This window comes from Psammomys obesus, unplaced genomic scaffold (assembly GCF_907164565.1).
Source record: "Psammomys obesus unplaced genomic scaffold, mPsaObe1.curated_primary_1811, whole genome shotgun sequence".
Taxonomy (NCBI): domain Eukaryota; kingdom Metazoa; phylum Chordata; class Mammalia; order Rodentia; family Muridae; genus Psammomys; species Psammomys obesus.
The window spans coordinates 102,249-116,798 of NW_026594091.1; positions in this window are offsets into that span (position 1 = coordinate 102,249).

Genomic DNA, 14,550 nt, shown 5'->3' on the forward strand with positions numbered 1-14,550 from the left:
TATACTTTCAGACAGAAGCCTATTATAATGGTCATCAAAGAGGTCACACCCATAAAAGATGGAAACAGATGCAGAGACCAAGAGCCAAACATTAAGTACACCTTTGGGGAATTCTGTGGAAGAGGGGAAGGAAGGATTGAAGGAGCCAGAGGGGTCAAAGACACAAGAAAACCTACAGAATCAACTAAGCTGGGCCCAAGGTGCTCATAGAGACTGAATTGCCAACCAGAGAGCATGCATGGGATGTACCTAGGCCCTCTGCTCATATGTAACAATTGTGTAACTGGGTCTTCATGTGGAATTCCTAAAGCAGGATCAGGGGCTATCTCTGACTACATTAAATTCCTTTGGATCCCATTCACTCTAACTGGGCTGCCTAGTCTAGCTTCCATACGAGATGCACCTAATATAACTGCAACTCAGTATGCCAAGACTGTTTTGATATTCAATGAGAAGTTTCCCCTTTCCTGAGGGGAAGGGGAGGAGGGAGCATGAGAGGGAAGGGAAAGTGAGAGGAAGGGACTGGGAAGAAAGGTGGAAGGTGAAGCTGCAATTGGGATGTAAAGTAAATAACTAATCAATAACAAACAAAATATAATAATATTTGAGTTCATTAGCTAGAGCGATCATCAGTGGTTCAGAGCACTGGCTGCTCTTTTAGAGGTCCTGCATTCACATCCCAGCACCTACGTGCCTGCTCCGAACCATTTTCAAACACACTTCCTCTTTCCAGGGATTTGATGGCCTCTTTGGGCTTATAAAGCCACTGCATGCAAGGGCTACCCTGACATATTTCCAGACAAAACAACCATACAATTACATAATAATAAAGGATAAAAATTGTAAAAAAAAAAAAAAAAGTAAACTCAAAGTTATCTACATGTGATTATATTATTTCACACTGATAAATCATTTTATAGAATTATTTAGAAAAGATATAGTATATTCATTAAAATAATGATCCTATCCATCAAATATTATGGGGTTAGACCTCAAAGAATTCTGCATATTGGTAATTTTTCTAAGAGGTTAAATAAGTAGTACTTTGCTTACATTTCGCTCAAGAGAATTTTCTTTTTTTATTTGTAAACATTGTTTTTTCACTGATTATGTATTTTGAACGGATCATTATCTGTATTTAGAATTTATTCTTGACTAAATGTGTTCTCTATTTTCAAAATATTTCCAAATTAAAACAATGTCATTTGGAAGAATTGTAATTTGGCTCTAATAATTGGAAAAGTCTTTCTGAGTTTACTGCATGTGTTAAATATCACCAAAGAGGTGTGGTGAAATGTCATTATGTGCTGTATGGTTATTTCCATCTTATACTCAGAACTCCCCAGTCTATGAAAAGATCATTATATAATATCCAATTCTTCTTAAACTGCTCTGAACTTCTTTGCTGTTTGTTCCCCCACCTCTCTTTCCAGATCATTATCTTTTTTGCCCTATTGATATATGAATATATCTTTTTTTTAATTAAGGAACATTTACTATTAAAAATGAGTATACCTGTTCTGAAAGGATTTGTCATTGGGGAATAGCTCTATGACACTTTTGGACATCTTCTGCCATATTCCATTGCTATCTGTGACAAGGATACAGCCAACATTGCTTCCTTGATGAAATTATCTTTGAAGTTACAGCATCTATAAATGGTTTTCTTGATTCATCATTTTCTTTTTTTAATTAATCAATTTACTTTACATGTGATTACAACTTTCCATTTCTTTCCTTCTCCCAGTTCATCTGTCTCACCTCACCTCCTCCTCCCTTTTTCCTTGGAGAAGGGGAAGCCTCCCATGGATATCAGCCAGCCTTGGTATATCAAGTTGTCTAGCCTCAATAGACAAGGGAGCCCTGTTAGGGGAAAGGGATCCAAAGGCAAGAGAACCTATGCATACTCTGCTCCTACTGTTAGACAAGTAACAGACTCTTGGTCTTCACATGAAGACCAAGCTGCATATCTATTACATACATGTAGGGGGCTTAGGTCTGTCCCATCCATGCTCTCCTGTTAGTGGTTCAGTCTCTGTGAGCCACTATAGGGCAAATTTGTTGATTATGTAAGTTTTGGTGTAGTGCCCTTGACCTCTCTGGTTTCTTCCATTCTCCCTCCCCCTCTTCTACATATCTTTGTGATATATAAACAGGTTTACTATTTTATAATATTATGGTTTGTTATCAATTGACATTTTGCTACCTGAAAAATAATAACCTGCCTGTTTACTCTGGGTACTATGCACAAGTTATCAATTTTTTGATGCTGACAGAATGCCTGTAAAATAATAGTAACTTTACTAAAAATGAGTATTTAGTTTTAAATACTTGAGTTGAGTTTATTTCTAAATTGGTACAGTATATTAACATAGTTATCAGTTCAGTGCTATTAAAAAAAACATGCTGATTGTTATACCCAGTTCGTGAGCCCCCAAAAGATCTACAGGAATCGACTCTGTTGCAAAACACATGAGGGTCTTTTTATTGTAAATTACAAGCTGCAGCTTGGGCCAACACAGCCCCACCACCAAAGCGGTGGGAGCGGTGGGAGCGGTGGGAGCGGTGGGAGCGGTGGGAGCTGAGCGCCCGTGCCCAGGTTAGTTGGGTCATTTATAGATTCTAGTCCCTCCCAGCATACTCAAGTTAGGGGCAATTCCTGCCTGGCAAGCATCTATTGGTCAAAATGCTACATTTTGAATCGATTGGCTATAGGAAGGTTCCCAGGCCATTAATGACCAGGTGTCCCTCCCTAGGGGGATGGTCCAGTTTCCTAGCAACTATATCTCTAGTGGGTGGGGAAAGAATGCAGTGAGGTAGCTCTCCCCTCAGGGCATTACTAACTACTTTACCGCACCTACTCTAGGTTTTAACAATAGCTGTCACTTTGGTCTCTCATTTCCCCCTTTCCCATGATCATTTGACGACCCAATCTTGGGTCTTCCAGACATGACCCCTTGTACCTTATAGATTTACCTTTTTATAATGGGATCTGAATACCATTGGTGTAATGCTCAAGCATTTTTTTATGAAAGCCATTAAGTAATTGAAAATACAAGGCCCCAAAATAAAAATCAAAATGAGTAGGGGTCCCTTTAGGGTAGATATAGGGGTAGTAAACCAAGGAGAACTATTGTCCTTTTTCTCTAGGGTCTCTCTAGGCTTTTAGCCCAGTTGCTGCAATATTAGTTTTTATTTCAGCTAAGCAGATGCCCAAGATAATAGCTAATGCCAGGGAGCCACTTTTGACTTAGCATTTCAGCCTGCTAGGGGGCATTTGGGCAAAGATCCGTCTTCTGGAGCTTCTTCAATGCTGACCGTTGGACTGTAGGCATCAGGAGCTAGGGAGGCTGAAATGCCAGTCAAAGGCTGGGCAATAGGGCAGTCCCAAGCATCTGGTTAGTTGATCCACCCGAAGAGGCAGGGAGCAATCAGGTCAGTTTCCAGGAAGTCCAGATCTCAGCTTGCAGTCCACAGCTGATCCTGGAACAGATCAGCTGAACATCTGATCTGGTGAAAATCTGCTGAGACAAATTTAGACTGGATACAGAAGTTAAAATTTATCTATTAAATGGGAAAGATCAGGGAAAATCTCATCTGTGATCCTTTTGAGCTATGCCAGATCCAGGTCAAATTCTGAAACTCATATGAAATTTTTAAATACTCAGAAAAGTAACATATCAGCAAATTGAACATTTTAAGAGTAACAGGTAAAACTGCATCCCACTGAATAAGTATCAGCTGTTTGTTTTATAACCTTTATACACAACTTAAGTGTGTCCACGGTAACATTTTTTCTATGGGCATAGCTGTTGGTAATTAGCCACGAATGGAGCTTGGCCATTTTTTATACACTCAGCATCTACTTTTAGACCCCATCTTTATGTTTACACTGGAAAGTTATGCAGAAATACATTACTGGCTTTAGTACTAAACCCTGGATGCTTGGATTTTTCTTAACAAAGCAATTAGAAGAAATAGGTTTAAGATATTCCTGTGTCAAAATATACCCCAGAAATCGCAGATATTAAGAATACCATACTAAAAGCTATGACTTTTGGGTCAGATATACACAATAAACAGATGTTTTTAACATAATGAGAAGTACCTTTAAGTCTATCTCCAGAAGCCAACCAAAGGAAATTAAAATCTCAACCTGGTGACTGAATAATAAGCAGTCAGTGCTCCATCAACTTATCAGAACTCTATTGATTAATGCCAAAACTCTGAACTTCTGAAATCTCATAACATAAGCACAACAGTAGCAAAGAGGGGGGAGAGATCTAAAGTATCTCTCATTTTTAACATGCTTTAAACTATTTTTATATTATTATAACTTATAATTATATACCTTAAAACATCAACTTAGAGACTCCAATTTTTTGCATTTATCAACCCTGAAACATTTTCTCAGACTAAATAACAACACTCTAGATTTTTACAACCTAAACTCCTATATCCTCAGACTCTACATAGGCTCCGTATTTTTTTTTATCTAGCTATATATCTTAAGACACAGATAACTAACATGAATTCTGTGAGCAAGGCAAACCTGTTTTTCTTTCTAAATAAGAGATCTAGTACCCAGTAGTTCTAGCTAATGAACTGATCAATGAACTAACAGTGGATCTAATTGTCTTCTCTCTAGCTGCAAAGCTACCGTAAGCTTAGCATAGCCATCAAGGTGTTCAGAGACCTGAGAAGGATAAATTATAAGCTAAATAAATATACCAATCCATATGTCAATCAAAATGACAGAGATGACTACTTAGTCCATCACCTAGGCAGTGTCCCTGGTTCCTGTGTCTCACGGCATCCTAAACAGAGGCTGTCCAGCCAGGCACAGAAGGTGAGAGACTGCTTTTACTGCTTCTGTGGAAAGAGGAACAGGAGAGATTGACCTCACCTTGCCTCTCACAATGTGAGACAATGGCTCTTCAGGTGACCCCGGCTTTGTCCACAGCTTAGGCTGGGCCCTAGCAGTGGGCCAGTTGAGGCAATATTGCCCAGTGGTTAGCATACCACAATCCAGAGTCGCAGTCATCTGTCGTTGTGCCCAAATCTTCTTGGAGAACTTTGGGGAGCTACTGCCAGGATTTCGGAACTTTCTGTCACAATAAGCTCACACAGTTAAAATGCCATATTCATCAGATCTCTGACAAGCTTGAGGGCCAGCATATCTGAGTTACTCTTTGTCTTTATCATCTGCTCTAAACTGTGTAAAAAAAAAAAAAACTAAACAAAGACACTAGGTATAGCTCAACATCTTAACCAACTGTAGTTGTTAGCATAACTTTAAATCTGCTCTTTCTGAACTAAAATCAAAGCAAACCTTTTAATCAGATACAGTTCAGAGAGAGGCTAGCAAATCTTGTTGCTCCTACCACTTGCACTAAAACTGAACAGTAAAAAGCTTTGCATTTAGCACTAATCAGATGATTGAACATAACTCAGAGACCTAAACAAAGATGATCAAAAACTCATAGCTCCACCTCTTTATCTCTGGACTAGCATGGCGGCTGGCCACATGTAACTAAACTCAGCTGTAAGCCCCAAACAAATATGGCAGCAAAACTACAGCTCCACACACTCTCTATCCCTGAACGATCATGGCGGCTAGCCACGTGTTAGGCTACCACAGGCTGCGACTGACAATACCAAACATAGCCCTTAGGTGCTGATGATACAGCAAACATTGTGGAGCATTTACAATCCCCCACAACCAACATTTTTAACTTAGTGATTAAATAAGTTTTAGAACCAACTGCATAACAGAACAATACAGAACAATTTTAAACTGTATGAATTATTCTAGCCATACCAAACCTATCAGCCAGAATTTTTTTTCCCTTAAAAGAACATAAGAAAACATTTTGCAATGAGGAATCACCAGCCTTTTAAATGAATTATAGCATATTTAAATACAGTTTTTTCTCAAATTATATTAACTCTCTGGCTTTTTATAATACATCCACTAACCTTTTGCAACATCCTATATACCTTCAGGTTCCTAGCTTCCTTTTTCTGGCTTAACCAGACATTCTTACTTTTTTGCTCTCTCTCTTGCTTTTTAGACAACATACAAACTCTCATCAAAATCCTTTCCATCCTAACATGATCCTGCTGGAGCCCAGCGTCCACAATTTTCTTTTTATAGGCAAAGCAAAAACAAGTTACATTACTACAAAGAGGAGTTCTGAAACTGCCAATTTTTTTTTTTTTAAATAACTTCCCTGTAGCAGACAAAATGGTCCAAGGTCACATAAACTCTAAGGAATTTAGAACAAGCTTTAAGGAACTTGTTGAAACTTCCTTTTTTTTTTTTTCTGAAGGTAAAGACCAAACAGCTCTCCATAAGATACATTCTAAAAACTGCAATTTTTTCAATTAGCACAAACCATACGGCTGGGTTTCATTTAATAAAATTGATAAAATAAATATTGAAGTATTTTTATTCTCCCCCAAAGGATCGAGAAACTTTTAAAAAGGATCGAGAAACTTTTAAATTTTTGTCAGACTACCCAAGATCATTGTCATGCTCAAATGCCTGACAAACTTTAGAAGTTTTATTATAGCCTTCAACATTTAAACAATTTTTTTAAAACTCGTTTTTGCAGTATCAAAATAAAGTACCTCTTTTTTAGGAGAGAAATCACAAGGTATGACCAAAATCTTTAAAAGTCAAAACCAGATTTTAAAACCAGCATTTACCAGTGCAAACAATGTAATTTTTAAAACCAATACCAATCCAAAACAACTCATCCCTTTAACCCAGAAGGAAATGAGAATTATTTGACCAAGATTTCCTTTTTTTTTTTTTTTTACCCACACCAAGATGGAGGTCACACCACAACCCACATGGCAAAGTCAAGATGGCGGCGAGGCACTGAGGCACTTTACATACCACTTGATACACTATACATATTCGTTCATAGATCTAATGAACACATAGGCACACATTTTAAACAAGTTTTGTGAGGCCTTTCAGAACAGAAAACAGAAGGTAAAAACAAACAAATACTGCACAGAGACATTGAGACAAAAAAAAACCCACCAGCTGGCCAAATTTCCCAGGACCAAAACTGTCTCTTAAATTTCTCCAGGATGGGCCCAAGTCCCTTCCTGGGTAAGGTACTGTAAAAACAGACCCTCAGATACCTTCAGATTCCCGCTTTGGCTCCTCTGTCACAGAAGCCTGAGTGGTGGGTGGTTCTAGATCACCTCCAGATACTGATGAAGTTAGGGGACATCTCTCCCAACTTCAGTGACTATGATTGTTTGACACGTCTGTCCAAATCACATTTAGTCACTCATACAGATGCCTCGAGGCAGAACAGAATTCAGAAGATAGGCGCCAACGTGAACACTGCACACCGCACAACAGACTGAGACACAGACACGACACTTACCAGCTGGTATGAGACCCTCCGGATCAGTCCTGAGGTCTTGGGGGGCCCTGGAATCTTGGTGGGACCTCCAAATGTTATACCCAGTTCGTGAGCTCCCAAAAGATCTACAGGAATCGACTCTGTTGCAAAACACATGAGGGTCTTTTTATTGTAAATTACACGCTGCAGCTTGGGCCAACACAGCCCCACCGCCAAAGCGGTGGAAGCTGAGCACCCGTGCCCAGGTTAGTTGGGTCATTTATAGATTCTGGTCCCTCCCAGCATACTCAAGTTAGGGGCAATTCCTGCCTGGCAAGCATCTATTGGTCAAAATGCTACATTTTGAATCGATTGGCTATTGGCTATAGGAAGGTTCCCAGGCCATTAATGACCAGGTGTCCCTCCCTAGGGGGATGGTCCAGTTTCCTAGCAACCGTATCTCTAGTGGGTGGGGAAAGAATGCAGTGAGGTAGCTCTCCCCTCAGGGCATTACTAACTACTTTACCGCACCTACTCTAGGTTTTAACAATAGCTGTCACTTTGGTCTCTCACTGATCAATGGAATTGAATCAATAACCTGTATCTAAACTCACAAACCTATGCATACCTGGTATTTGATAAAGAAGACATAAATACAATACAGTGGAAAGAATAAAACATCGTCAACAAATGATGCTTGTGTAACTGAATGTCTCTGTGTAGAAGAATACATATAGATCCATATCTGTCACCATCTGCACAAAATATAAGTCCAAGTAGATTAAAGACCTCAAAATAAAAATGAGATACACTGTACCTGACATGTTGGCTTATGAGGCAACTTCCTGAACAGAACATCAAGGCACCAAGATCAACAATTAGCAAGTGAGACCTCATGAAACTGAATAGCGTTTGTTAAGCAAAGGGCACTATTAATAGCCAAAGAAATCAGCCCTGAGAAAATGAAAAGATCTTCACCAACTCTACATTTGACAGATGGCTAATACCCAGAATACATAATGAGTTCACAAAACTGGACATCACTAAGTCAAATAATCCAATGATTAAATGGGTACAGATCTAAGTAGTGAATTCTCAACAGAGGAATCTATAATGGACAAGAAACATTTAAAGACATGTTCAACATCCTTGTTGATCAGAGAAATGTAAATCATAATGATTTTGAGATTTCATCATCCATCTGGCAGAATGGCTAAGATAAAAAACAAAAGTGACAGCTCATGCTGCCAAAAATGGGAAGCAAGGAAACACTCCATTTCTGGATGGAGTCCAAATTTGTAGAGTTACTTTGCAAACTAATTGGGTAATTTATCAGAAAATTGGGTATAGATCTACTTTAAAATGCAGCGATACTATTCTTGAGAATATACTCAAAGTATGTTCCAACATATCACAAGGATTCTAGTTCAACTATGTTCATAGAAATTTTATTCAAAACAGCCAAAACCTGAAAACAACCTTAGATGTCCATCAATCAAATAATTTATAAAAAATAATGTGACACATTTACACAATGGAGTATTACTCAGTTATTTTAAGTAATGACATCATGAAATCTGCCATCTGCCAGAAAATTGATGGAATTAGAAAAGATATCATCCTGAGTGAGGTAACCTAGGCCCAAAAAGACAAACAAGGTATGCCCTTGCTTGTAAATAAATATTAGTAATAAAGTAAAGGATAATTATGCTGAAATCCATAGACCAAAAAAAGCTAAATAACAAAGAGTTCTTAAGTGGGGAAATACATGTGAATCTCATTGACAAGGGAAAATAAAATAGACATCATGGGTGGAAAAGGTGAGGTGACTATACAGGGTTAGGTATGGGAATGGGAACAGGAGAGTACATGTGTGGGGAAGATGAAGGGAGAGAGCACTGGAAGAGAGAACTGGAATCATAGGATGGGGCATCTCTGGAAAAATCTAGAAACCTAAGGCAATGGTTACGAATTGGTCATCTAGTTTATATCCATGTAAGGAATGAGCTATTTCTTCCTCATGAATAATAACCTTATCATATTCCATAAGTATTTTAATAAAAGTCCAAATCCATGCCCAGGTGATCCAAAATTGAACAGTGATCTTTCCTTGTTGTAGATAATTTAAAGTATCATCTAATAATGTTTATTATTAGCCCTGTAATTATTATGGCAGTATTATCTATCAATGAAAGAACAGACATCTGATAGATTTTACAATAGCCTTATTTCACCTGGGGCTGAGCTGATATTTCCTCCTAAGCTATGTTTCCATGACAAGCCCCCATCCCATGCCATCTGCACTAATAATTTCTATTTGGGCTACTTCCCATCCATAATTCTCATGAAATTGACCCTTTATTCAGAACACCAGACAATTTATATTCTGGGAGTTAGGTAAGGTCTTATAAGCAAAGTTCACATGATTTTAAGCTGTATACAGTCACAAGAGCAAGGCATCTTCATATGAGTATAGGCTATTTGTGTAGTCACAAGGACAAAAAAATTCTAGGAAACATCATCTGAAAAATAATAGTAAGAGAAATGCTAATAAGGCATAGGGGAATAGGGGATATGAAAGGGATGGTAGGACTGGAAGAAGAAGAGGGAGGAGCCTAAGACCGAGATGTAAAGTGAATTAATTAATGAAAAAGTAAAAACCTTATTGAACCACCATTGATCCTTGAATGAAGCTTCAACAAGTCTCAAATTCTATGAAAATATAGTCACTCACCTGCTTTTGCATTTGGTGGATAATAATGTGCTGTTTAGAAACACATAAGTATCTAGTTTTACATTGTTGTGAGGAATAAATGATAAAAGCTAAATTTTCAGTTTAAGATATTACAACAAAAAGTACAGCCATTTGTTTGTAACATAAGTTTAATATTCATTCACATGAATATCTCTTTCTGCCCAGTGGCAACCAACTCAATGTTTACACTGACATGTGGGTGAATTTACTTCTAAGCACTGAAACATGTACTAGACTTTTAGTCTCTTATAGGTAATAAAAAGTAACATCTACAGTATTTAAATATAGAGCCTTTACATGTCCAGATTTCATTGCTGATGTTACAATACAATGGAAGAGACATTACATGCCAAGGAAATAACAGTCTCATCCACATTTCCCTGTGTTTGAATCTGCACTATCTCATGGAGACTGTAGGCCACTGTATACACAGCTTTTTATACAACTCTCTTTAGTGGTCAAAATGTTTTTATAGCAACAATTCCAAGCATTAGGTAGACAGTTTTCAAAGATTTAGTCAAAGTCATAAAATGAACAATTAAAAAACCAGGGCCATAATATTTGAAGTAAATGTCTTCTAGGTATTTGATAGGATTATCTCTCTGTGTAAAATTTGGGAAACTGAAAATGTTTCCTGATGGGGTGAAAAAAATGAGAGTTATTAGGAATGAATCTGTCATGGACATGTTCATGCACTAAGTTTTCCATATTATAAACTTTTGAAATATATTTATTATTTAAAAAATAGTGAATTATTGTCACCCCAAATGATAAGCATGATCGCTCATGATTCCAGAATCTTAGCATGGATTGAGAATGACAGAAGCTAAAAATATTCTCTGACTAGGACCATTTACTTCCACAAAATCAAAGCAGACTCCATTCCTGTCCAGTTCCATTTTCAAGTCTTCTAGAATCTGAGCACTTCTGTGGTCACCTGTGATGAGCAGTTCCACCAGGGTCCAGCTAATACGAAACATCCAACAGGCACTGCCATGTAACAAAGATGTGTCTTTGAATACCACCTGGTACAGAAAAGAAATTTGGCCTTTTTCGGTCACATCAGGATCAAAAGGACCAATAGTAAATAGAAAGAAATACATTTTTAAACAATATGTTAGTCACTGGAATAAAACAAAATCTAACTCTGAAGTAAAATGTTAAAATGATGGCATTGAATATCTGCTGGACTGTTTTTAAAACCATTTCTCAGTTTTATCTTTTATCTTTTTCCATTTCCCCAAATGAGCAGAGAAATTGTAGCTGTGCATTACCGCTCCCAGTGTGATGTTGTTCTATGAATCTAAACTCTCATTCCTTACCTGTTTTGTATTGTTTTATATATTGAGATTTTTCCTCATATTTACAATGACAATGCAGAGTAACAAAACTAGCTTAGACTTTGTGTTGTACAAACAAAAATATATTGAAGTATATACACTTAGGTTTTTTTTTTTCAACGTATGTTCAGAAAGAAAATTTTTTCACTACTATTTTTTGTAATTCTTTGGATGGGAACTCAAAATTCTTGTTCATATTAGGACGTTTTTTGAATTTTTTTCATAAATATCCAAGTCTTGGATGTTTCCATGAGCAAAATTCCCTAAGGTTTTTTTTTTTTTTTTTTTTTTTTAAACAAAACATGTAGTACCTTTGATACAGAGTGATGTAACAGAATTATCCTATTTAGTCACCTAGGCCTTCAAAATTAGAGTAGAACTTTTTAATCCTGATTTATTCCTAACTCTGTTCGAAATATTTTCGTTATATGCACAGATAAGTATTACATTCATGACTCACCAGAGAAGATTCTCTTTGCAAGAGACTTTAACTATAGAAAAATATCCTACTATAAAAGCAGAAGACATGGAATCTCAAATGGTCTCCAGTCCAAATTAATAAGTACACAAAGCATCTCCCACATCTATTACATGGTAAGCTTTGTGGAACTTGCATGCAAAATGATAACAATTTCCACAAGACCAGGGGATTTATTTCCTAGAAATGACAGAGAAACTTAATCAATGATATCCCAACAATATGGCTGCCTGAATATGACCTGAAATAGGACAACACATATAGACATCCATTCTTGGAAGGGAAAACTCTCTCAAACACATTCACCATAAAATGGACTCAGAATGTTGTATTTATATAGTTGTGTGTATAAATGTAAGAGTAATAATTGTAGAAAAGAGGCCATGATTGAAGTGGATTAATGGGGGGAGGGGTGGAATGGAAGGGCAGAACAAAGAAAAGATTGGATCAGAAAAGCTAGCCAACAAAGATTTAAATAAATCTTTACAATAAAACATTACAAAGAAAGTGATGAATTAAAACAAAATAGTATAACATATAGAAAGATAATTTAGAAATTTATCATGTTTATATTTCATAATTACCTTATCAATGAATGCTGGGAGATGAATATGAGTTGAGGGATTAGCTTCATAGAAGTAAAAGTCATTGCATGTTGTTGGTACAAATCTAGACATATATAAAATGCATATATAATGTTTTTAGCATCATCAGCCTAACTTAAGATAAGAAACTGATCTCAAATTAAACACTAATACAAATACAGTCAGAGCTCCAGGACTGTGGTCATAATACACCCACATTTCTCATCCATGTGGATGAGGAACTGCTCTCACCTGACACTAATTCTCAGCCCACCATGAACCTAACATAGATACCTGTTGTAGTATGGAGATGACTACAGAAGTTTGGATGAGGATCAATCTTTTAATACACTATTCTAACATGATAACAGTTAATTATATTTTTTACTGCCTATATTATTATGTATCTATATCTTTCAGAAAAATAATGAAAATAAAAATAGCATTGATTTTGTAGATAAAAATCATTTCTATACGTGATACAGAAAGACAAGTATTGTGATTAACATATCAACCACGGTGGAAGAGTATCAAACCAAAATAATTCCACAAATTTAGTATGCTTTTCTTTTCTCTAGAGACACTACTTCAAGTAACTAAGGATAGCCTCAGAGCCACAATTTAGCTAAAAAAAAAAAAAGAAGACCTTTGAAATCCTGATTCTACTACATACAGCATGCACATGCTGGGGTTCCATGCATGAGTCTCAAAACTCAGATTGATTATTGTATTTAAAGTATTGCTTTATAAAACACAGCATATATAAAATTTATATAAGCAATAAATGAGAATGAAGAGTTTATAAAAGGAGGTATATATTAATTCTCTGAAGTGTTATGCCCAACTGCTAACAGAATTTCTAGAGCAAGCACTGAATTCATCCAGATACTGATGAATATTTACACCACCAAACTGGATAACATACTTTATGAATCATTGTATAGGCAATGGCATGCATCTGATGAAAAATAAATCTTTGTTCATTATTTGTTCTACATGCCCCCAAAATGTTAGGTGTCAGTGGAGAAGAATACATCAAAGAAGGAAGTGCTCATATGGGCACATGGTATTGCTTTCCCTTCACATTAATCCAACTATGATGGTGTCATGAAAACACTGCTGTTGGACTTGAGAATCAGGTAACCACCATTACTAAGTACTAAGTATGTCAAATGGTGTTTGTAAGTAAATGGCACTGAAGTATAGTTTGAATATTGTGTGTTTGTTTCCTTGTGTGGGTGGTTACACTTGCTAAGAGTTAGTGATGACAACAGCCATATCACAGCCAGAAGAACACAGTCTATTGTACACCCCACATTCTCCCTCTGCTAGAAAAATTTCTTCCCATCTTCTGTCAGGTTCCCCAGGGCCTCAGATGAGAGGAGCTATTTTCACATCCTATTGTAGATAAGCACATGACATCTGTTAATTAACATCACTTTGACCTAATATCTTTCCCTTCTTTGCCCCACCTTTCACTAATTAAGAAAATGCCTTATAGGCCTTCATAAAGCACAATCTTCTGGAGGTATTTAATTTTTTAAAATGCATTATTATTATTATTTACAATTTATTAAATTTGTATCACGATTGTAGCCCCCTCCCTCATCTCCTCCTAGTCCAACCCTCCCTTCCTCTTTCTCCCATCCTCCTCCCCTAGTTCACTGAAAACGGGGAGTCCTCTGAGGTTCCATACTCATGATTTTCACTCCTATCAAGCTGACATAAAACTATCCCACAAAATTGACCCTGTGTCAGCTTGACACACAAATATACCACTGTCAAGCCACAATCTTTTGCTTCTCATTCATCCACAATATTTCACTTTAAAATGTAAATAACTTTTAAATTCCTTTTTTTTCTTTTTACAAATTCAACTACCTTAAGATTTTAGTCTCTTTGAAATAGCCAATCTCTCTTAAAATCTAAAGTCTTTTAATATTCAAAGGCTCTAAACTTTGGCCTAGTAGAAAATTAAAAAGAAGAAGAAGAAGAAGAAGAAGAAGAAGAAGAAGAAGAAGAAGAA